The sequence below is a fragment of the Mastigoproctus giganteus genome, chromosome 3 (assembly GCF_048544385.1).
Source record: "Mastigoproctus giganteus isolate SK-2022 chromosome 3, ASM4854438v1, whole genome shotgun sequence".
NCBI lineage: Eukaryota > Metazoa > Arthropoda > Arachnida > Uropygi > Thelyphonidae > Mastigoproctus > Mastigoproctus giganteus.
Window position 1 is genome coordinate 152857936 of NC_143577.1, and position 24457 is coordinate 152882392.

The following is a 24457-nucleotide window of genomic DNA, read 5'->3' on the forward strand; positions in this document are numbered from 1 at the left end:
AATAATGTTATATGTAAATAGTTAAACATCTGTATGTAAAAATTACGAGTAGCAAGAGGGAAAATAGTATCATATTGTTGAGCATTTGAAGTTTTCTAAATGTTCTATTATGCATTTTACTGATGTTCGTCAAAAATGAATGTATATAGTGCTGTGGTTTTTAATATAGGATATTTACTATGAGCAACATATTTTATAATAGATTATTTTAAGAATTCAGTTATAGAGTTTAATATCAGTACTGTATGTGAAGGCTTAATTAATAATTTATTCAGGATTATATCCATGGCAATGCCTTAAGGAGGCTAAAGCAAAATCTTGAATTTCCTTCATTAAATTTGTTATAGCTTTGAGACACTGTTCCTTCCATGGATTCAATTATTAAAAAAGTACATGGTTTTATATAGTATAACTGTTTTCACTTGCTTTAAGTTTGTTATTCCTTAGATATCACTTACATAATATGCAAAGAAGACGTAATAGTTACTGCTCTGTCTAGGACAGTTCATAAGACAGCATTTTTGAAAGATGTTAGCAGTGATATGTTATGTTTATTAAACAACGATGTGACTAAGAAAGAATAATATTTAAATAAATTAGATGGTACATAAGCCCTTACTTAACAGTACTTTCCTATTGGGTTTACAACAAAATAATATAAGGGTTGGTAACTGCTCACTAAATGCCCCCTCACCAACACATTTTTAACTTGTTAAGTGGACCCAGTTATGGCTAAAAAAAAAAAAAATTCCATGGTAGGCAGGTTAAAACAACATGAAAAATAAATCAAAAATTTAAATGTCAGTTGGAAACTACACAATTTCAATATTGGTTCAAATATAATGTATATGGGTGATTCATTACGTTTAAAATAATCAAAACATTTTTAATAACAGATGCAAGTTTCCAGCTTTTCATGATTAATTGTAAGAGAGTACACAATTACATAGTTGTATGAATTGTGCTTATTTGTAACTTTAAGTCCTTTATATCATAAATAAAGTTATATCCATTTAAAGGTACAGTTTTAGAAGTTAACAAGATTATTGATGCAAAAAATGTTTTCCTTTTTAAAATAGCAATAATATTTACAGCTATTTAAGCTTCCTTTCTCCCAGGTGGAAAAGGTCCAGTTATGTTGTTCATCAGTGATTCATTTGCATGATAAAAGAATTTTTTTTAAACATGGTTCTTTTGGTAGATACATATTGCCTTTCCTTTTGTGAGTATCTATATAACTTAGTTTGTGTTTGCCTAAATATTATTTGTCTCTTAGTATCCACTGCATTAAGCATGTTAAAACACATTATTAATCAGTGATTTGTGCTGACTTTTGTGATATTTCCTACTTGTCTGCATCTTTTATATCAGGAATTTCCCTTCTGTGTTACTACAGATGTATTAAAAGGTCATGATTGGTAAGTAAAGTAGTGTATGCATTCCTTCCAGTTCAAAACCAAAAATGTATCTTTATGCCTTGTTTGGCTAGTATTGTTGAAATGGTAGTATATTTTCCAGGAGTATAATAGTTTGGAGAGATAAAAGAAATCTTTAATTGGTGCCAATTCACATGGTCATCAAATTGAAAACAGGATAAATTTAAATAGAAAGAAATCATCTGGGCTCCATCAGTTTGTCTCCTTTATCACTTATTCACTCCTATGCCTAGTAGGTGAGTTATAATGTTTTTTGATTTTCTTGAACGTGCAGATGCTTTGCCACTGAAGAGAAAAAGATTCTCTTTATTTTCTCTTGTATGAAAAATTTTCCAGTAATCACATGTTAACAGACAAAAAAAATTTATAAACTTTATTGATAGCCATTCTAAAACTTATATCATGCAAACATGTTTGCTGTGGCTGAGTTATTTTTTTAAGAGGAAAGTACAAAATATTTTAATTTTTAATAATAAAACTGCTAACAGCAAACTCATACAAGGAATGTTGAAAACTTTCCATGCAATACTTAATGAAATTCCACTCAAATACATCACGAACAATTATTTTTCCATCTGTTTAATTTCCTTGAATTTAACACATTAATGGGAAAAGCATGAAATTCTATTTCTGGAACGTTAACTTTCACATGATGAAAGGTCCAGACAAAGAAAAAAAATTTCAAAGTGCTGTGTTAGGGTCACTTACATAAGAATTAAAAGTCAAATCTGAACTGCTGTCTTCATCTAGCTACTTAGATTATCATTTATTTTTCTTTTTAGAAATCAGGATAGAACACTAATTCAATGTTCGTTTTATTAAATTAATATCATATGCAGCCTTTTCAAGAAAATATTTTTGTATGACATTAGCAAACTCATACAAGGAATGTCGAAAAATTCCTGCTATTTATATCATAAAGTATTATTTTTGTTATTGTAGGGGAGGAAAATTCCATTCTGTGCCCACATACTAACACCAACATTACTTGATCTTGCTGAGCACAAAAAAAAAATAAAAATCCAGGCATATTTCAGATTCTATATTTTTATAGGCTTTAGCAAATATCAAAAAATAATAATAATGAATTTGGTTTATTACTCTTCTCCTCTACTCTCTCCAAATTTACATTTCCTTTGAAGAGTTGACTTCTAAAAGAAAAAGAATTATATAGTTTGATATACTGAATAAATTTAGATTGTCACAAGCTGTTTATTTGTAGATTTATTTTTGAAAAGTAGAATAAATAAAATAATGTTATCCCAATTAATTAAAAGTGGAGAGAGAGAGAGCATAAAATGGGCTTCCAGAATTGAATCAGTTTTGCTTTAATGATTAGTTATAAAGTTGCTATTAACGAATATTAACTGATTATGAAAGAAGGAAGAGGCAAAGGAAATCTCATGCTCAACAAAGGAAAGGTATTTTTTACTAGCTAGATGGCAACAACAACATTCTTGAGCCAGGCACAGATGTTTATTGGTATGATTGAAAAAATGTTAGCTTGGGATTCAGCTTGAAAGGTTTTGTTATATTTATGCCAGGGCTTATGAGTCAATAACTATGATTTTTTTTTTTTTAAAACTGTATGTTAAAGTGGGTTATCTAACCAAGTTATTTCCTGATTGTTGGATCTCTTGTAAAACACTGCCACTAAATTCCTGAGATATTTATTTCATGGAGAACTAACATGATTGGTGCAATGAAAATTATAAATTTTTTTTTAAGGTATTCTTTGTAGAATATTATATATATTCCTTTTGTTTACCTCTCTATGACTCGTTGGCCCTGACTGTGCTTGTGTTAGGGGCTAAAATAACTAGAAACTGTCCTGCCATGACTTTACTGACACGTAGTTTAGTTATTTCAGTAAACATGCTACTTATTCCTCATCTGCTGTTGTGAACTGTTTGCCCCTACACAAGACTCACTTACGAACACATGTGATAGCTAGACAGAAGGACCTATTTTTGTAGGATTTTAAGGGAACATTACTATTTGTAGCCTGGTGATAAAAGCCATATTTCAGATGTGTCCAATATAAACATAATTAAGGAAGGTTTTGCTATTGAATGTGGAGGTTTAGCACTTAAAGTGTTTACGAAACCTCTTGAAGTATTGTGGCAATGCTAAGGAATATGCCTTTTACACCACACTCCCTATGATTGGGTGATGGCATTGTTAACTGTTTTTGCTAGAGGTAAAAAAAAAAAAAAAAAAAAAAGTATTGTTTGTTTTGTTGACTTGTGTCTCCTTGGTCTTTGGTCCTCTTGCCCTGTAAGAACTGTGTACCTGATATAAATCTGTTGTAGATTCTAGAAATCAAATTTGCTGGAATTCAAAAAGAAATCATGCATAGAAATGTTATGAACTGCCCACCTTCAGTATCTTTTATTTCTGAGATATTTAAAAATATACCTAAGATTTGTTTAAATTGGCCAGTATAAATATCGGTTTAAATGCCACCTAAGTAAATAAAAACTGGAATATATATTTATATTAATCTGCATATATGAAAATATTACCTATCCAACATTTTAAATAAATAAACCTTGAAAAGGTAGGATTAGAGATACTTTATTGTAATTTTTTTTCTTTTGGCAGTTACTAAAATGCACATGATTGAAACAGAATTCTCTGTTTAGAAACTAACTCTATTAAATGTAGAGTTAGTCCTGCACTAAATTTACAAAACAATTGTTGCTATTTCAAGATTTATTACAGTTCCCTTGCTAGCACAAACTCATTGTGATGGAGAGTACAGTAATAAATAATCTTGAAATGCTGTTTTGTTTCATAAATTTAATGCAGAAATAAACATCTCAAAAATTATATCATGTTATTATCCTTCTACTTTCTTGATAAGCAACACAATTTGATATACTGCTAGAAACAAGAGTGTTAAAACTATTTAACTTACATATTTAAGGAAAATTACAAGAAAATGTTTTCCATTTTGTCATAATTAAATCATATTTAGACCACTAACTACTCTGATTTTTAACAGTAATAATTACTAAGTTCATTTATTAACATATCTGAATTTCACGGTGCTCTTACTAAATTGTAAGGTGTTAGTAGCAACAGAGAGTCAATTTGTACAGTGTTTCATAATTTAATAGCATAAATTGGTGTTAAAAATCATAACATGACATACTGGCTTTGATGCAATGAAGAAAGATACAGTGTTATATTTACATTAAAAAGGTATTGTTTATGCTGTTTTATATGTGTATGTCTGAAATATTTTATGACAGGTATTATTAAGATTTTTATAGAATTTCTTTGCTGATTGTTATTAAAAGAGATTAGTAAAACAAACTGCAGTGTGAGTTCCTATTGAGAAAAAAATAATAATTTGTAAGTATCTGAAGAGAACTCTTTATCCATCTTAATTGTTATTAATGCATGAAACACACCTGAATTTGGGCAAGTAGTTTCAACACACAAATCTTGTTCAGCATCATAATTGAACAAGAAACCTCTAATAGTATTTCTTTAGCAATAAGAATTACTGATAAAGAATATTCTTTACACATTCCATTCTTCTGTTTGATGAGATCTGTCAGGAAATTTAGGAGTTGTGCACTTGAATTGCAAAGATCTGTATTATATCCATAAATTTAATTCTAGAAGAAAGTTTCACTTAACAAAAAATGAAATTTTGTTAAGTGTATTATGCTCTGGAAGAGAAAAAATTTCTCACACAGAGCATTATTTTACTAATAGTGCAAATGATCTTAGTATAAAGTTTTTGATTTATTGGGAATAATACTTTCTTTTTAAAAGCTTTTTACTTAAATAGTCCTTTTGTAAACTAGACTAAGAAATATCTTATAATAGAGGTAAGTGGCTATTATAGGTTATACCTTCTACTTATTTCATTTTATCTTAAGTATAGTGATTAATATAAAACAGAGCTACAATGCTCAATACGTTCTACATTGTATTTCAATATTTGTAGAAGAATAAGAGAAATTTACTTAGAACACTTCCTTATGACACTCTCCAGAAATTAAAATTAATGCAAAATGATTATAGTAATAAAAAAAATTAACACAAATTTTGAAAAACAACATTCCTTCCTGAAGCTGATGGGGCTTTTCAACCATATGTCTTGATTACAGGAATAGAAATAACCAAATCATTTTGCATTCATTTTAATTTCTGCAGAGCATCATATTGAGGTAAATTTCTCTTATTCTTCTACAAATACTTAAGTATAGTGATATGTAACCTTCTAATTTTTTTTTCATAAGAATTCCAGCTAAATATCCTAAATATCGGGGTTCTTTTGTGCTCAGTTTGGTTTGATTATTAAAGTGAGCTTCATTCTATTTTTATTTCAAGGGTAGGAGAATGCACTCTTTTTGAATATCTAAAGCATCCAGTTTTTATTTCTAGGTCACAATATAAAATTTAATTAATATTAGCATATGCCAAATTATTAAAAACAAGAAAGGAAATTTTTTTGTCAGTGTTTCTTAACCACTATGATGCAAAATTAAAACAGAAAGGTTGAGAAAACACTATCTTATTAATCTATACTTTGGCAGGTTTAGATTTTAGTACAGATTAAATGAGAATACTGGCAAATATGGTTTGTTGAATTTTGTAAGAACATTGACATCATCAATGAGAGATGGATGTATATAATTAATAATTGCTAGTTATAAGCAGTTTAAATGTTTGGTAGATTAAAACTGTTGGATTATGATTAACTGTATTTTGCTACATATTATCATGGAAAGAGGGCAGTTCATAGCAAAGATCAGTCTACAGCACTAAACCACTTTCCTGTTAGGAGAAATCTCTCTACCTTATCCTACCTGCCTACCTACTGGAGCATGAAATGTGGAAGGACATGTTGTCTTTAAACATCCTTCAAATCTGATTTTTTGTCCCATATCCTTCTCTCTTCCCTCTTATGTCAATGTTGGCAACATCTTTCTACATTGTTAACTTGTTCCAGAGACAATAAAATATAAAGTTATGATCATTGATGATAGACTCTTATTTTCTTTAATTATTAAACTCATTCTAACAGTTTCAACATGTTTTTAAGAAAACTATGAAAAATTACAAGCCATTTAGACTCAGATAATTGGAATTTTAATTTTTAGTGCGACTTATGTATCTACAAACCATTGTATAGTAGAAGATTTTGAATCAAACATTTAAGAAGTTTTCAATATCCAGTAAAATTACTAGTTATTTATGATGGTTTAAATGAGAAAATGTCAGGAAAGTTCATTTGAATAACTTATGAAAACTTTTATTAATGTCCTATTTTACTCCGATGATATTAAAACATTCATCACCTTGCAGGACTGTGATAACATCATTATTATCAGCAGTAATGTTTTTTGAGAAACTGGCTATTACATACAATTCATAAACTTCAAAAGGATGGAGTGTTCTTGTGACTGGGACCAGTATCCTGCTGGTAAATGTGCTGAAGTTCTCTTAACACTTTTTTTTTTCCAGATTGAGTTGTCTGCATAGACATGACTCATCTTAAAAGGAAAGATATATATTATAATACATGCATAAGTGGCACTTTCTTGTTTGAGAGATGTAGTTCTCATATTTCTGTGGTAAGCTCTTCACTATAAACCCTTATTTGTGATGGGGGTGGAGGGACTAATCAGAACAAAAACACAATAGAGATATGAGATCTCAGCACAGAATGCTAGATTCCTTCTTCTTACACAGTCAAAAATCCATACCTCACTAATAGTATCTTAGTGACAAGTAGTTAAAACATATCATGAATTTTGCTTATGCACTGGAGATCGAGCAAGAGTTTAAAGACTTCCTAAGTTTTTAATAACTGGTTCTATTGGATTGGTCCAGCTAATCATAAACTTGAGTTAAGCATTATTATCAGGTGCAAACTAATAGTTGAACTGTCAAGACATTGACAAGATCAATTTCTGAAGATAATCAACTGATAGTTCGTGGTTCCAAACACAAATTTTGGTTTCTTTCTGGAAACTGCAGATTCCACCAATTCTTTATAGGATTCAGGTCTGGGCTGTTTCCTGGCCAGCTAAGAGTTATACTGGACCATTTTTTCACCTGTAACAAATGTAAACACATTACTGTTGAACCCCTAATGCAGAAATGAAGCTAAACTACAGAAGTGCCTGCTTACACTTTTTGTCCTGAAAGATACAGTTACTTGGCATTTATGCCACTCTTCACGTCTACAGCGAATTGTTTGTCTCTCATCGGAGAAAATAACTGATTTCCACTGCTCGGGGGGTCCATTTGACATGCTCCTTATACCAAATTAATCGGGCTACAAGTCCATTTTTGAAGAGACATCTTCTGAAAACTGTTACTGTACTTGCCACCACTCCTGTATGTTCTTCCCATTCTCTTTACAGTTTTTAAGGCATGAGCACTTCTAAATGCTGTCCTGTTTTGGTGTAGAGACTTGTTTGCATCCAGTATTCTTGAATTTGGAAAGAAATCTACTCACTGTCGACTGATTACAAGATACTCTATAAGCAATATGACAGGAAGAAAATTCTTCGTGGTGTAAACTGCAACTCTTGCAGAACGTGCTTATATAGTTGAAAGTAACAGCTGATGCAATCTGTAAGAAATATGGCAATTACAATTTTAAGAAGCTGGGTGAAGCCATACCTGCCAAATTCTTCTTCAGCATTTATCAAAAAAAAAAAAAAAAAAAAAAAAAAGGTATTATCCAATACATGTGCAAAAGTTATAAAATGCTTGCACTATTACAACCTCATTCACCAAAAGAATTTTCTGCCACTGCTGTTTTGATTGGAAAATTTTTATATGCTGGTTCTATTAAAGGAATGTGTAGCTCTATTTATACATTACTTCACAAAGAAAGCAGGTTTTCAATCCATAATTCGATGTGGTTGTGAAGTAATGCATGAAAACAGCTGTGATCAACACATTTTGGCAATGAAGTCTGTGTGTGAAAGTCCTTGTATCTTTCTTGTTTCACAATAAAGGTATACGGGGTAAATCGTAATTCACATATTTCAAACAGAATGAAAGCTGGTTTGCATGTCATTGATTAAACAATTATAACTTGCTCTTTTGTGCATAAATAAGGTTCTAAATTTACAACAGTTCACCTTTTTTCAAGTAAGCCACAATAAAAAGAAAGAAATAAACATTTACATTCTTTGGTCAGATCTTTTTTTTTTTTTGTTATTTGTTGGCGCATCGGCTTCTGTGGCCATAATGCACCTCCTAAGGTTTTTTCACTACTCTGATCCATGCCCGAGGCGGGATTCGAACCCGCGACCTTTGGGTTGCTAAGCAGGCACTTTACCCACCCGGCTAGCCCGGTCGGCTTGGTCAGATCATCAGCAGACTTGAGATTCATTCTAAAGTACTCAATTATTTAGTTTTGATGGCAAAGCATAGTCAAAACATTTTAACCATTCTTTTTCATATATGTTTGTAGAAAAGTACTGTTAGAATTCTATTTATTTAGCCACTGAAGGTTTTTTCAGAAACTGAAAAACAACTTATAATCAATACAATACATGAAATAGTCTACTTAAACCAGTTCCTACAATTTCACACAAAACACCTTAAATAGGCATTAGGTTATAAAAAGTTTTGGGATTATAATACTAAAATTGTATTTTGTTTTTTTAAGTTGTGTAGGCCAAACTTTTCATGGAAATATTTTGCCTTTCACTTCATTTAGTTTGTACAGTGGTCGGCTTAAATCACACTGTGCAAACTAAATGAAGTCATTGCATGGAGCATTGTCGACTGAAATATATGAGAAGGGGGTTGATAGGAGAGTAGTACAGTATTAAAAAATTTCTGTATTTAATGTATAACCCACCAGGTTTCAATAAAGTTGTGTGAATGGGAAAAGCTAAATAAAATGTCATCATCCATTGCGTTTTTTTTTTTTTTTTTTGAGGGGGGGGGAAAGGATGCCTCTTCCTTAGTTAAGAAATGGATAGCAGAATTTAAAGGAAGTGGAGTAGCCTGGAAGATCTGACAAGTGACAGTTTGGTACATTCCCTGTGTCTTGGGCATCTTGTCTGAAATTATGTACAACATAATAACAGAGGTACTCGCTATGGGTCACAAAGTTGTTGGCAGCAGATAAAAAATGCACAAAAGTTGTCAAGTGAACATTTGAATCATTTCAAGCAGATCCAGCCAATGACACAACAAAATTTCATCTGGCAAATTAGCCACAGAATGTGCAATACAGTCTGTTGCTGATGCACCAACAACAGTCTTGTACTGTTTGTGACCATGCATGAGACATGGAAACACAGCTTCTCTTTCCCTTCAAAGAAAGGCCAAATCACAGGGGCATATTATGCAAACCTAGTGAGACATTTGCATGAAAACAGAAACAAACTCCAAGGAAAATTCATCAAGAAGTCTTTCACTACTTCTTAATTTGAAAGAATACTTGGCTAGCATCCATTTTCCCACCTAGAGTGGAGGCCCAAGAGAAAACTTTCTTTGCAGAATCAGTGGAAAAAATGTACTGACTCTAAAGCAGACAATGTTGAAAAGTAACATGTTACCACCAGGCTCTTCATATATGGTCCTTCACAGGAAATGGAGAACTGTCTAGGACAGGGTCCCTAAATGCATATATATATAAAAAGATGTATCGAGCACATGAAAATTATCTCACTTATTTAAATAAAAAAAAGAATAAAATTTTATTGTTTCCCAGACCTGTACTGCATACAGGTCTGTAGGCCTCATTTTAGGGAGGATGTTCCATGTACAGAGGAGGGGAACCTTTGTTCCCCTCCTCTTACCAAGAAAGGCTTAAGTGCTGGAAACTAGGCACCTGTGAGGTGTATAAGGCTTTGAATGGGTTGAGCATGCTGAATTCTGATGGGATTTTTCAGATTACAAACCTAAGGGGACATAAATTCAAATCAAGGAAAGACAGTTGCAGAAATTTGCCTTTATACAGCAGGTGGTTAAGTGTTGCAACAAACTTCCATCTGTTGTGGAAGTTGATAGCTTAAATAAATTCAAGGAGGAAATAGATGTGTGAAATTTTTTTTGGCTGATGCCTCCATTACTGCTACATAACTAAGAGGAGAATTAATAGAAAGGATGAGGCTTAAGATCATATAACAATATCAGGAATCAAAACTAGTTTTATTCACCAATCTGGTTCCACATTGTGAAACAAAGAAACGAGTTTCACTTATGTCACTTTCCAAGTTCAGAACATTGTGCAATTATTTCCTTCTCTCTCTCTCCAATAGCCTAAGATATCAAGATAGGCCAATACATTCCTTGTACTTCCAACCAGTGCAAAGAAAGCAATGGGTAGGAGGGGCAAGGCCTGTCAATTATTGCTTCAGACAATGATCTATGGGAAGGGGGATCATGTTTTAAAGATTTATTAGTAACCAATTCAGCGGTGAAACAGAATAACCATATAGAGGATTCACTATTGTACATTGGAGTTCAGATGACACAGTCTGTATGGAAGACATTCTCCTGGCTATCACTAGACACCAGATTCTTCCATCAGACTGAAGTACGGTATCATTTGATGAAATGCCATATGTACAGCAATTTTGTTTCTCAACAGGTTTCAGGGCTGAATTTAAACTTGTTGAGGCCCTTCTCTCTTACAGTTCACCTGTGACAATATTAAAAAAATGATTTTTTAAGATGGAACAAGGCCCAAAGCTTGTTTAACTTATATGTAAATCCAGCCCTGACAGGTTTATTTGCATATTTTTAACAAATGGGAATCATTCAATTCAACTTTCCCATCCAATTCTGTATCTTATACTGCCCTTGGCAACTGAAACATATTCGCTTCCAATATGAAAATAAAGTGAATATATATATATTGTTGAGATATCCAATGGATGTACTGAAGTGAGTCTCCAGCCAAGGAATAACGAATCAGATTGTTGGAATACTTTCAACCTACTATGGAGAAGAGAAGTCAATTAAATTTAATGGTAAAGTTTTCTTTTTCTTATACTGTATAAGCTTGCTTCGTTGCATCATCATGTTTATCCAAAATCAGTTTAAAAACTTAATAATAATTATCCGTTAAGTTCAGTTCTTTAAATAAACTTTTAGCATCAAGTGGTCAGGTGAGGGGATACATAAGCGCATGTTTTTTTTTTTTTTGAAAGATCGTGGTCGAAATCTGTGACTGCTAAATATAGCTTGTCTTTTGTATTCTCTCTATCTTGTGAACTCCTCTCACCCTGTCATTGTCCCAGTATAAACAAAAAAAATATTTATTTTTCCTTAAGTATTAAATCCTGTCTGAAACCCATGAGAAGGTGACCAACGATCACGTATACTGAAATACACTATTCGGATGCCACAAGTCTACCATGGTTATAGGGTTGGCTATAACAGCATAAATTTCGTGAGGATTGTGGTCGGATGCAATTTGTCTGGCACCCTCCAAGAATCTACTGTGCAGATGTTATTCAAATATGGAATGACATCTCAGCAAAAAATAAAGATCTGGACAGCTTCAAAAACTCATGAATTGTAGAAGGGTTAGGTTTCGGGTATGTCATCTGCAGAAAACATTGCGATGCAGGTCCAATATGCCACAGGAACATCCAGAAAGCTCTACATAACCCAATAACAAAGTTACCAATGCAAAATACTGTTTTAAGTGGTGTCTACCCAACGTTCATGGACTCTGGAGTAACGAATCCTGTTTAATGTTGCTTTTCTGTGGATGTGTTAGGGTGAGGAGATTACCTGGAGGCCATTCCTATTGGAATATATCGTCTTTCAACTATTAAGTTTGGTGGAGGTAGTATGAAAATGGTTTGGACTTACTGAATGAAGTCCGAACCATTGTTCAAGTAATCTACTATCTACACTGTGGAAGTACTATACTACGGAAACAAACTCGGTCAGTATCATCAGGGCGAGCCGGGCACATATGCTTCGTGAAAGATGTGGTATGCCAGACGTTTATCAAATTGTAACTGAGAGCAAAGTGCAGGAGAAATTGTTGAAGTTAAGAAAGGCACCTGGGGTGGATGGGTCTATTCAATTATATTAAAGGATGCGGCAAAGGAATATGGGAGCATCTTTGGACAGAGTGGAAGTCCCCACGGATTGAAGATGTGCAAATTTATCCCCAATTCACAAAGGGGGACAAGAGTAATTACAAACCAGTGAATTTAACTGCAGTTCCAGGTAAGATAATGGAGTCACCGGTCAAAGATGCATTGCAGGATCATCTAGACAAGACAGCATCAATAATTCAGACAGTTAAGGGAACATCTTGTCTGACAAATTCGATTGGATACTATGATGTAGTTATAAAGGAACTGGATGCAAAAAACAATTTTGATATCATATACTTGGATTTCAGGCAAGCTTTTGACACTTATGCAAGGAAGACTACTGTACAATTGGAGCAGAATGGTATTAAGGGGAAATTGCTACAATGGATAAAAGGGCGGTTGAGTGGGAGAAGACAGTGAATAATTAATGGATGCTGCTCTTCGTGGACTAATGTTATTAGTGGAGTCACACAGGGTTTGGTGTTGGGCCCACTGTTGTTTTATATATTTGTGAAGGTATATCAGGCTTAGTGTGCTACTGCAACAGGATCTAGAAAATTTGGGCTGAGAAGTGTCAACTGAAGTTTAACATTAACAAATGCAAAGTACTGCATGTGGATAGAAGTAACCCCAGAGGAACGTACCAACTGTGTGGTAGAAAACGAAAAAGACCTGGTAGTGATTGTGCAGACAAGCTGCAACGGCAGGTCACAGGGTTTTGTCAATGATATACAGGAATTTTGCTAGCCATGAAAAGGAGGTCTCATTTTAGGAAGGATGTAGATTTGCTTGAGCATGTACAGAGGAGGGGTCCTCATACTAAGAGAGGCTTAAATTCTGCAAATTGCAGTGGCTGCAGACTAAGCACCAGCAAGGTGATCTGATTGAGGTGTATAAGGCCTTGAATGGGTTGAGAGCACACTGAATTCTGATGGGATTCTTCCACTTGTTCAGGTTACAAACCTAAGATGGCATAAATTCAAATTGAGGAAAGACAGTTGTAGAATAGATGTGTGGAAATTTGCCTTTAGCCAGCGGGTGGTTAATTGCTGGAACAAACTTTCAACCGTCGTGGAAGTTCATAGCTTAAATAAATTTTTTTTTTTTTTTTTTTTTGGCTGATGCTGCATAAGCTCATACACTTGCTTTCTTCCATCACATGCCACCGTTAGGCCCTTTCTTTCTCTATAGTGCAGTAAACAGTCGAAAATGCCACGTGGCATGCGTCCGATGCAAAGGGCCTCTGCCCTTCAAATATTTTAGCGAAAATGGATAGAGAATCCGGGAATACCAGGCTAACCGAAAATTTTTTCTCACGTCCAGAGGTGGACTGAGCTTGCGAAACAATGGCAGTTCCCTTGAAAGGGGCGCTTGTATTGCCTTCTTCTACCCTAAAAAAGGTATCAGGGTAGAGCCTGGTTAATATATATGTCCACCTTTCCATTTATATCCCAACCTATTTGTACCCACGAGGATTTTATTTTTCTTAAGTATCCTCACTGCGGACTAGAGTTTTTTGCTGAAATAGCGATCGCTTATTTCCGTGCATTCGTTCAAGAACCTTCTAACTGTACATATGTCGTTGGGTGGTTCCCAGACTTTCGTCTATCTCCACCTGTTTACTCTGTAGAGAAAGAAGAAATCGCAATATATCGACCTGGATGTGTAGTGTGTTTTTATGTCAGGCGACTCTGCTACTTGGTGCCCGTCCCTAACATGTAAACTAACTATAATTGTGTTGGTTGTCAGCAAGAAGTAAGCGCTCTTTTTTTTTTTTTTTTTGGTTTGTGTTTAGGAGTCTGCAGTGAAAACTTCATATTCTTTCACTGCCAAGGAGTAGGGTGGGTAAAGTGCCTGCTTAGCAACCCAAAGGTCTCGGGCTTGGATCAAAGTACTGCAAAAACCTTGGGAGGTACATTATGGCCACAGAAACCGATGCGCCAACAACTACCAAGGAACAATATTGACATCTGATAAATTTCTTTTGAAATTTATAAATAACAAGATACGTTGCCATGTTTATGGGTAGCACTGAGAGTTATGCTGACAATTCCACTAACTGTAGCAAGTGGGGAAAGGAGTTTTAGCAAATTAAAGATAATTAAAACATATTTGACATCATCAATACTATCAATTGAAAATGATGTGGCTGCAAATTTGGATTTTATCGATGTCATTAATAAATTTTCTGATATAAAATCAAGGAAAGGAATGCACTGAGGGAATTTCGTTTGGCACTCGATGTTAACAACAAGAAATTCTTCTTATGTATTTTTAAATAGCTTTGATGTAATGTAATGTAAAATCTATATTCATTCTGTAAGCATCTACTATTAAGTATTGTCAAGTGAAATTTAATTATAGCAAAGATTATTATTATATAAATTAAAGGCAAACGTAACTGCTAGTAATTTGATAGATGTCGTAAAATTTTTATTGTTAATATTGTATTTTAATATGACAATTAAAACATAAATATTCTAGTTGTCTTTTTAACTTTTCTCTATCTGGAAGGGGGCATAGGAATGCTTCCTCTCCAGGCTCTGAGTATCATAAAGAACTGGAGGGATGAGGTTGTCATTCAGGCCAAAGAAAAGAGCATAAGTTACGGCTTTCAGTCCAGCCATTTGTGACAATTCTATAAAAACTTATAGTACTGTACTGTATATGGGAGAGGAGGGGATGTTGGTGACTAAACATGGGTTTCACCACTTTAAGTCTTCAATAAGCGAAGTGGTGGTATTGCACCAGTTAATTACAGTCATCTACCACCTTGTGTTAGTAGTAGTACCGTGCGTGGGTTGAGGGAGAAGGAGGGGCACTACTTTGCTCTGGAGACTAAACATGGGTTTCACTACTTGAAGCCTCCGATACTCCTTTCTACTTCTCTCTCAGGGTAACTCAGGAATTTTTTTATTTTTTTTGGCTAGGGCAGGATAAGCCTCAGGCTTCCTTGTACCATATGGCTAATTATAATAATAAGCAAAGTGGTGGTATAACCCCGGGGGCTTGGCACATCCAAGGTCCTGAGCTGGATATCATCTTTCTTCATCGAAGTAAGAGCGCTCTACCGACAAGTCCATCGAGCTGCCCACAGGGCTCTATTCTTGGTCCCTTTCTTTGGAGCATACTTGGACAATGTCAAAACCCAGGCTTACGCCGGCGATTTGGTACTGATGCTGACTGCAGATCACAGGGCCCAATTGGAGGCCTTTGCCAATAGGGCAATAGGAACAATCCTCTTGAACAGACCACCACAAAACAATCAAATTCGTAGCACAGCTTAAAAACCTCTCCTTTCGGCCTCACCTGCTCTATATACAAAAGAAGATGAAAAGCTACAACTCATTAGTCACAAAAAAATTAACAAAAGGGACTGGGGTTAAAAAGGAGAACCGTCACCTATGGTGCTGCCGTTTGATACAGAAAAGCAACCACTACAGTCAACCAAAGGAAGCTGGATATGATACAGCGTTCCATGCTGCTCACACGTGGAGGTCGTCCGACGGGGCATGTTAGCAAACCTGTCCAATGGGAAGACAACTACAAAACTAAGTCGACTCACAAAAGATTTGGCAGACCTCTGAAAAGGGTCAATAAACAAGAAATTTATACCGGATGTAGGCAAAACCTTTCCGAAATCCCCAGGCCTGTTAACCGGCCACGGCCCAATTAATGAGAAACTTGCCTTGCCAGACTGGGGTTAACTGACGACCACATGACGAGTTGTTCATGTGGACAACTTTCCCCCCCCCCTCCATGAGGATCTCCTCAGATATACAATTTATCCCCAGAGACCAAGAGCACTACCTTCTGGAGTCAGAAGAAAGAAAAATACACAGCTTTCTCAAAATTTCTTTGCGAGACGCTGGACTATCCCACCGTGACAACTGCATCACGGATCGACAGGCCCTAGCCAACAACGAATGAGCGACATCATTCTGCAAAAATCATCAAACAAGTGCAATGCGCAGGACCGAAGACATCGCACATGACCACACTCACGAATGACTATAAAAGAAACTAAAAAGACACCTACATCAAGAACTTGACTAGAAGACCCAAGCTGAGACCTGCGTCTTAAGCATGATAAAATACCGGACCAGACATAAATGACAATGTAGCTACACTGCCCAATGCCACTACTCGCGATCTGAACCAGACTCTCTTGCCTGGTTCTCTTTCAAATCCTCTTTCCTCGGCAGGGGGGAGGACATGTGTTTATGTAAGTGGCGGCTCCTAGAACGACAGTTCAACTCTGCCTCGTATCTCTGTGAAGAACAGTATCACTACAAATGGACCAGATGTGTGTGTTCTGTTGTTATGTTCTGACCGCTTGGCTACCCAGAAGCATCAGTCACCTGGACAGATGATTCTGGGTACTCGTCCACACCACGGGAAGGTGGGCCAATTCCAGTAGATGGGACACCTATGGTCTCAGAGTATGAGACAAAAAAAATAATAATAAATTTTTTTTCTTTCTCTGGGGCCCACTCCAGAGGGGAAAAAAATGAATAAAAATAATTAACTAAGATAATAAATAAATAAATAGAAAAAAAAAAAGTATATATATATATATATATATTGGTTTTTAGCATATATACGCAAACATATATATATCGAAAAGGGAAAAACCAAGGGGGGGGGAAGAGAGAGAGAGAGAGAGATCAAGAAAAGGGCAGATCTTCCAGTTGTGCAGCCAGTAAGAACGGCAGAATAAAAACACTTCGGTGCCTCCAGCCAGATGGATTTGATCAACCTCGTATCACTGGAATCATACTTTTCCTTAGTTCAAACAGTTCTTTAGCAAATACCTGGAGCATCTGAAACTTACTACAGTCTCTTAAAAATATAGCTTCTTCTCCTGGAGTTATACTCTCAAGAATTTCACGTATCGCTGTCCTGGCATTGTCATATATTCGACAGTCATATACTATGTGCCGCCAGCCTTCCCTGGCCATGCAAAAACAAAGGTCCGTGCTACTTAGTAATAATGCATATAATTTCTCATTCACTGACCCGTGCCCTGTTAACAAAAATGACGACTGTAGACTAGGTGTAAACCAATTGCGAACCTTTTTATCATTCAGAAAAGGCACGTTCGGGATAAACAAGTTGGTCACTCTTCCAGTAGGTATGGTATCCCATTTTGTCTGCCATAAATTGATTATTTCATTCATACATCTTTTCTTTTCGCCTCTGCAGTCAGAGCGAATATTTATCTCTATACCAAAAAGTTCTGTAGGAATTTCCCTCTTAATACGGTAGCAAAAACCACGATACAACAAATGTAGATCCAAGGGTAGCGCTCCGGCCAACACCTGCAGCGCAGCAGTGGACACCGTTCTGCACACTCTTACAATACCAAGAAGCATGATGCGTTGTATGGAATTTAGTTTAGCCCGAAACGTAGCTATTTTAACTCTATGGAACCAGGCTCCTGCAGCGTACGTAGTTATAGGAAGGAATACTGCCTTGTAATACAGAAACAGTATTTTATGTGATAGGCCCCAGTCAGACTTTGAAATTCTAATGATAGCACCAGAAAATTTCCTGATTTTATTGCTTAAATATAAGAAGTGCTGGTGAAATGATAACTTACTGTCCACAATAATTCCCAGGTATTTGGTATCAAGGACCATAGGTAACTGTACACCATTCAACTTGATCTGAGGAGGTCGATTTATAGCTAAAGCTGTTTTAAATAACATCATTTTAGTTTTGTAAGGACTAATAGCAAGCTTAGAGCTTTGAGCCCAAGAACTTAAGTCTGTCAGCACACTACTAGCTCTCTGTTCTAAGAGTGAGCGATATCGTCTGCAAATGCCAGCACCTTACAATTAGGGAATGTGCGAATCAACCAATTCTGTAAAACTAGGTTCCAAATAAGGGGTCCCAAGACGAAGCCTTGAGGACATCCTCTCAACCTGTTTTCGTAGCTAAAAGTGCTTGGACTTCACTAGCACATATCTATTTGAAAAGCATATATAATTCCTTGGAACAATCAGCGTTTCTTAACTGAGCCATCGCTGCCTCCCACCCACCCAACAGTATCAAATGCCCCTTCGAAATCCACGTAGATTGCTAATTCTCAATATGCGTTCGACATGCCAGTAGACAATCTTCACAGGATTTCCCAGGAGTGAACCCATATTGCTGAGGCCATATCATATCCTGTTGCACTAGCAGGTCGGTTACCCGTAATGCCATTAACCTTTCAAGGATTTTGCCGATAGGGCGATATGATTTAGGTTAAGTTAGTGGCTTCCCAGGTTTTCTAACTAACTTCAATAGTGGAAGATTGCACGCAAATGTCTAACAGCCCTTCTGTTAGACATTTGTTAAACATTAATAAAAGGATATTAGGTAACGACTTATAGAACCTCGTTATAAATATATTCTCGACTAGATCAATTCCAGGACATTTTGTGAGATTAAGCTTCTTCAAAACTCTTGTAAGTTCTTCCATCGTAAACTCCACAGTATTTTCTCTAGCTACATAGAGCCGATTATCTCTACGTATACCAGTTTGATGCTGAGGATCGTCAGTTGGAAATAACTTACTTAAAATTATCTCAACGGAGTCCTTCCAACCAATAGTCTCACTGATATCCGTGGTTACAGTATTAAACACTTCTCCATACCTAAATTTGTCACGTGACAGTTTATATAGTAAACCCCACGGGTTACAATTTCCTGATTCTTTCACAAAAAGTGTCCATGTCGCCCGTTTCTGATCAGCTATCTTCCTACTGTAGTTGTTTTTTAACGACAAATACTCATAGTGCAGCCTTGCAACCTCGGAGGGGGACCAATGTCTGTGGCGTTGATACTGTCTTCTAGCCCTGTTTACTGTTCGCCTTAGTACTGTTAACGCTGAAGTCCACCAAGGACAGGATTTCGATGTAGCAACTTTCTTCTTACCAGCCTTGTACGCTGCTCTTATAATTATTAATATCAATTTATTTTCAGAAGAAATGTCCCTTTACAGCTATGCAGCTAGAGGACATGAGTTACATACAGAGCCAGATGCAATATACGGCCTTAAACAGCCACTGGTGAAGATACAACAAATAAAAGTGCATACGGATACATCGGAGCATGGATAGTGCGGCATCACAGAGAGTCCACCTAGAACATGACTAAGGAATACATGTCTGCAAGAATGGAAGCTCTGTATGTTCTGTCCTTGCAAAGTTTCTCAACGTCAATGGCTAATCTATTAAATATCTGGAAGGAGTTGTGTGGAAACATGTTGTCCAGGGAGGACATGCTATGCAGCTTTGATCTGTATGGGGAGGTGTTGGACTGGCATCTTCTCCTGTCGGACGGTCTGGCGATGATATCCCAAATATCGGGTGACTTCAGTTTTCCGGATAGAAGCTGAGAGAGGGTAAGAAGGTTCCTAGAGATGATGAGATACCTCCAAGGAAGCGTATTACGATTGGTGACCAGAACAGATTTTGAGATTGTAGGTGTTAGCCCGGCAACCCTATTTAGCCATTTCAAGATCCACAATTCCAAGGAGAGGAACCTGGCTTGGTATGATGAGGGTGCTGAGGACCATATAGTCGAGGCATATAATGGAATTGGGAAAATGCAACGAAGAATGTATTTGATGATAAGGTCCGGGTTATGGAAGTTGGAGATCTCTTGTTTTACTGCCCATAAAGCCGAATATGTTTTCGTTCGAGTGGCATTAAAGTGAGGCCAGAAGGTGAGGTCAATTGAATCCTGTATAAATACAGCAAGAGAGTCAGCCGAATATTTTATTAGCTGACGTTGCCTTATCACAGAGAAGTCCATAAGAATTGATGCATCGAACCCAGACCAATCAATTGTTTTCAGTGAGAACCGAACAAACCCAGGCACTTGATGTTGACTAACTAAAGTTGTAACAGTTTTTACATAAAAGGAGATAACTCTATGGTCACTAGATGTCCAATCAAAGATGTAGTGTCGTAGGCCAGAAGTTACTATAGTTACATCAATGTTGGACTGCCCCATAGGTCTAGAGAATGTGGCCGGCTGATTGGATATATTCATCACATATAAATTGTGATTAAATATAAATTCTTCAAGCAGACGATCTCTCCCATCTGTTGTAGAACTATGCCATAGACTTGCATCAGTAATGATTATTACGTGATTAGGCTTCAACATAAATAGTGCATGTTCTAGGTAATCCAAGGAGCTATTAAAATCCATTTATGGAGGACAATATAATGAAATAAGATAAAATTGCAATGTTTTTGTTGCAATCATCACGCATGTGGCACATTGATTACACAACCCGTGTATCACCACAACATCTAAATCGTTATTGGTTACCACGATTCCTGATTTGGACTCTTCTTGTACAGGCTGCACAACTCTTGCACTCAGAGGATATCCCAGTATCTTAAAGCTTGGTTCCGATTGAACCCTGGCCTAATACGGTTCTTGTACGGATAGTATATCAATCAAGTTCTCCTCCATTGATTTCCTAATTTCACCAGCCTAGAACGGTGGCCGTTTATCTGCATGATTTTAATTCCTGAAGAATCAAGAACTCTATCCACCTCAGAATCAGTTTGCACTGTATTCGCAGCTTCCGACTCACTCATCAGAAATCCTTTGTCGTGCCAGTTCTAAAGCTCTTTTATATTCGCAGCAGTGGGATCTTTAATAGAATGCTGGAAGTTTCTTTTGCGCCTTTTACAATTTATACAGCAAGGGGATTCCTCTTTATTCGGGCATTCTGCGTAGACATGGCCACTCTGGGCACAATGCCCACAAGATGGAGATGTGTGGGTACAGTACTGAGCCGTATGTCCGTATCCCAACCATAAAAAACACTTGGTAACAATAGTAAATGGCCGATGTCTATGCGAGCTACAGGCCAAGAAAATCCTGTCCATAGTTGAGATACATTTATAAAGTCGAGGGGTAAAACTGATTACCCAGTGAACATTCAATGAAGATCTCGATCTTGTCGTAAATCTGAAAGTAGTTTCCTTTTTGACTTCTAGTGATAATCCATTTTCACTAAGATTTTTAATGTATAATTCCTCAACGATGTCTTCTTTACTTAAATCCTTAGCTATGTCGTATATCACGACTGCTGGATTGTCTTTCTTGAGAACCCCTGTAGATATGCCCGCAGAGGACAGGGAGTCTGAAGTAGATATGCTAACTAGGTCAGACTTGGAAGCAGTTTCTAGCACTACGCCTTTGTTACGCGCTAATCTCAAGGATTTTATTTTTACGTCGACACTAGTTTTCAGAAGCTCGTAATATTATGACATTTTCACTTGATCCTACTGATTTTTCCTTCACCCAAGTTGCTCCACGGGCAGCGTCAGCATATGATCTCACAGAGGAGGCAACATGCAACTGTGTTCCCTCATACACTGCTGTATTTGTTCCAGCAGTTTGATAAACTGATTGCTGGCTATGATCCATTTTATTAATATTCCGTACTGAAAAAAGTTTCTACAATTTTATCTAATAAGTTGGCCCGGATTTCGATTTCTTTATTAGTAGCTCTTAATCTCTCATTATCAATGAAGAGAGCTATAATGACAGTCTCAATATTTGACCATTTTTCCATAATTATATCTTTAGCCTTTTTGGGAACTTTGTTGGCCTCCTCCATGAGGACGCTCATTACATCTTTTCTCATATTGGATATCTTGTCATGCATGAAAGATGGATCCTGTGATTTATCCAGAATTTCTGTCTTGTCATTTTCTCCAGAGCTTACAGAAGTTCAAATTCCTTGAATTGAAATGGAACCTTCACTATTAGGGTTTTCTTGAGTTGACTGCGATAACGTTTCCTGATTCGGCTTTGGAGAACTGCTTACAGGTTTTCTTAATGAATTAATCTTTCCTTCCATGTTAGATCTCATAATTCTCAATTAGATATATTATTATTAATCATGTTATTCTTTAAAAATAGCAGTTAAAGGGGAAAAAAAAAAGTAGTGAGCCAAGCCGCAAAAGGAGGGGGGACAGCTGTCCCCCCTCCTTTTGCCTGTTGTGGCTTGGGTCTGCCTCACTAACTTTCTGGGGTCGCCTTCTCTATCGTTCCCATATTTCTAACTCTTCACCCACTCTATCTGTATGCCAACGAACGCCCTACACCCAAATTGCTTCGTCCACAAAACTTTCGGCCCCTCGAATTCTAGCGCTATCCCTGCTGCGAGCTTTTTTTTTTAAGGTCCTAGCCACTGAAATCTCAGGAAATTAGGTGGCAAGACTTGCCAGACTGACTATCATCATGTACCTGGTCTGCCTCCACAGGGCGAAGTGCGGGCTACGTCGGGCCTTAATAGGGTTCTGGCGGCTAAATGGCCAGATGAACAACGGTACACAGCAATACCCATATACTTTTAAATCTCTGGCCTTTACAGTGTTCTGTATCACATGACAATGTATACCACGCGGAGATGGGAGAAACCCCTGGTACCGTTTGACCCTAAACACACTTTACACTTATCTGTCTTTCCTCCCCATCCTCCCTACTTTGCCTAACACACTAGTATATGCCCACACAAGCTGTCAAAATCTAATAACGTTCAAATATAAATCGCGCCTGCATAAACCCCTTCAGCCTTTTCTATTCCCAGTGCTTAACCTTTTTTTTTTATAGGTCCTAGCCACTGAAATCACAGGAAACTAAGTGGCAGGGCCTGCCTCCACGGGGCAAAGTGTGGAAACGGTGAGTCCCAATAGGGGTCCCAACGGCACACAGCCCACACACTTTGAAATCTCTGCCTTTGACAGAATACTGTCTCACACTCACAATGAAAATTACGTGGAGATGGGGGAACCCCCGATGTCGTGATATCTTAAACACTACTAATACCACTACACGGATACATAATCCACACACTTTTAAATCTCTGGCCTTCACAGTTAACTGTCTCAAACCCACAATGAAAACTACGCGGAGATGGGGGAAACCCCTGGTGTCGTCAGAGATCAAATACACTTACACCCCAAACAAAGGAAAGTAATAACAAATTTTGTATTTTAGAAAATTTCGCATATTAACGATTCATCCGATTTTTAAACAAGCACATATGTATTGGGAATACATCCCCTATTCCACAAAATGTGTGATGATATTTTTTTGAGCTTGCGAGGTGATAATATTTTATGTTCAGTCTGTTTTTTTTTTTTTTCTCCAATTACTTATCATAATCATTTGGATTATTATCTCTCCCAAAATATTTCAGATGAACCTGTGTACTGTATTTGAAGTCCGGTGCAATCTTGCAGAAATCTGTGGCTGTGCAACAATTTCATATAAAAATACTAAGGCCAATCAAGAGCAATCTGTTTGTCTAATTTTGATAATCAAACGCAATTCATACAAAACCACATCTTTGGCAACATTGTAACCCAGGGTCCTAAGCTGGATATCATCATTCTTCTCTTTCTTGGTGATTTCTCTCTCTGGGTAACTTGGGAATATATTTTTTTTTTTTTTTTGGCAGGTGCAGCATAAGCCTAAGGCTTATGCTGGTGCACCATATGGCTAATAATAATATCTCAGCATGCAGAGCATTTGGCAGTAAGGTTACACCCGAACATCAAAATTCACTACAACCAAAAAAATCAACATTTTCGTGACACACACTAAAAAAAAAAAGTTATCATCAGATATGATGAAAAGATTCCGTGCATGTATTCAAGAACATTTTCAATGTTTATTATAAATTTTAATAATTACGTAGCGTAAAAGAATTAACACATTTTAATTAATGATATTTCAATTCAAATTGCTTGTAGCATCGCAAGAGGAATGATTCGGTGAACTGTAACGCATATAACTTGACTTGAGCTCGCTGTTCGTGCGGTCCACGGTAGCACAGTTGTAGCGTGCTTGTTCGCCGAGTGGAAGGGCCTGGGTTCGAATCCAGCAGAAGGTATTCAGGAAGTTTTCCTGCCTTCTTCCACTCGGTGCTGAGTT